Here is a 2,426-nt window from a genome sequence, read left to right on the forward strand (position 1 = left end):
TTCAACAATTCATTGCAATGGCCACACTTAACTCACAGAAAACACTCATGATACTGGGAGGTTGTTGTTGTTGTTGGGGGCCAGCGTGTTGGCTTCAACCCATAATGACCCTATGTACAACAAAACGAAGCCCTGCACCATCCTGTACCATCCTCACTATTGAGCCCATTTAGGCAGTCACTGTGTCAATCCATTTCCTTGAAAGCTTTCCTCTTTTCCCTGCCCTTCCACTTTACCAAACATGATGTCCTTCTCCAGGAACTGATCTCTCCTGATGATATGTCTAAAGTACATAAGATGAAGTCTTCCTATCCTTTTTTCTAAGGAGTGTTCTTGCTATACTTCTTCCAAGACAGATTTGTTTGTCCTGTTAGCAGTCCATAGTACTTTCAATATTTTTTCCAACACTGCAATTCAAATCCATTGATTCTTCTTCAGTTTTCCTTTTTGAGTGTCCAATTTTCACATGCATATGAGGCAATAAGAAATACAATGGCTTGAGTCAGGTGCACCTCAGTCCTCAAAGTAACTTCCTTACTCTTCCATATTCTTATAAGATTTTATATAGCACATTTACCCAATGCAATGTGTCTTTTGATCACTTGACTGATGCTTTCATGAACATTCATTGTGGATCCAAGCAAGACAAAATCCTTGACAACTTCAAACTCTTCTCCATTTATCATGTTCCCACCTACTTGTCCACTGTGTAGGTTTTTGTCTTCTTACATTGAGTTGCATCCATACCAAAGGCTATAAACCTTTGCTCTTCATCAGAAAGTGCTTAATTCCTCCTTACTTTCAAACAGCAAGGTTGCGTGGTCTGCATACCACAGGTGTTAATAAGCTTTTCCTCCAAATCCTCCTGCCACATTCTTCTTCATATAATCCAGCTTTTCTGATTAGTTGCTCAGTATTCACATTGAACAATTATTGTGAGTGGATACAATCCTGATGCACCCTTTTACCTGATTTGAAACCATGCAGAATTCCCTTGTCCTATTCACACAACTCTTTATTGATCCATGTACAGTGGAATTCCTATTCTTCTCATGGTTATGCACAGTTTATTAGGGTCCACCAAGTCAAATAACTTTGCATAGTCAATGAACACAAGTAAACGTCTTTCTGCTATTCACTGCTTAGGACTAAAGTCCATCTGACAACAGCAAACGATATTTCTTGTTTTATGTTCTCTTCTGAATCTGGCCTGAACGTCTGGCAGTTCTCTCTGTAATGTATTGCTGCAGCTGGTATTGGATGATCTTCAGCAAAATTTTACTTGAGTGACAAATCAAGGATATCTTTCTTTAGTTCAAGAATCCATTGGGTCATCTTTCTCTGGAATGGCCTCCTATACAGATCTCTTCTAGTCAGCTGGCCAAGTAGCTGTCTTCCAAATTTCCTGGCAAATGAGTGCTTCCAGTCCTTCAGCTTTTTGGAATATTTCAATGTGTATTCCATCAATTTCTGGGGATTTCTTTTGGGATAAAGGAAGTTTATCAGAGATACTAATGGATTACCACAAGTCATGATCAGAAAACATTAATGATATATTTTTTCTTGTGTTTTTGGTTTTTGGGTTTTTGTTTTGTTTTTTTTTTAATATCCAGAAGCATCTATTCTCAGTCATGCCTGTAGGCCATTCTCTCTGGTCCTTGCCCTCTCAGAGACCAAGCAATGCTAACAAATACCCAATGGAATTCCTAATCTGTGAGCCAGCCTGTTGTCCAAAGACCCTCAGCTTGTTCCGTGGACTAAGAAGACCACCTCCCTATCGCTCTGTCTTGTTGAGGACCATGGCTCTTTCATGGTCTTTGCTATTATTGTTTCTCTGTGCAGAGATCCCAGACGAGCCTTCTGCTGATCCTGGGAGTCTCCTCCTGCTTCTGAGATGGCTTACTTTACACCCAGGGAGTGGCAATATTGAACAATTCTGAAGAACTAGAGTCCTCCACTCCTTATGCAGGTGGTCTCACTCAGTCATTTTGTGAGAATTATAATTATAGATGATTAATATGCAGTATTTTTATCATAGAAGCAAACATGCTTAATTCTTTTCCTTTATGTCATCAATATTCTATATATTGAATTATAAAAAATATTTTAAACAAGCTATGGTTTACTGATATTCATTCAAAAATAAATATACACATTTTCTTTTTCAATCATTTTATTGGGGGCTTGTACAATGCTTATCAAAATCCACACATGCTTCCATTGTGTCAAGCACATTTGTTGCCATCATCATTTTCAAAACATTTCCTTTCTACTTGAGCCCTTGGTATCAGCTCCTCATTTTTCCTCCTCCCTTTTCACATAGAAAATGTTATGGGAAGACAGAAAATGTTGCTACCTGACTGGTATTCTTTGATAGCTCCTGGGAAGGATTCAGAAGTTAGATCTGAGCACTGCTTTCAGAAGGC

Source organism: Tenrec ecaudatus, chromosome 2 (genome assembly GCF_050624435.1).
Source record: "Tenrec ecaudatus isolate mTenEca1 chromosome 2, mTenEca1.hap1, whole genome shotgun sequence".
Classification (NCBI taxonomy): domain Eukaryota; kingdom Metazoa; phylum Chordata; class Mammalia; order Afrosoricida; family Tenrecidae; genus Tenrec; species Tenrec ecaudatus.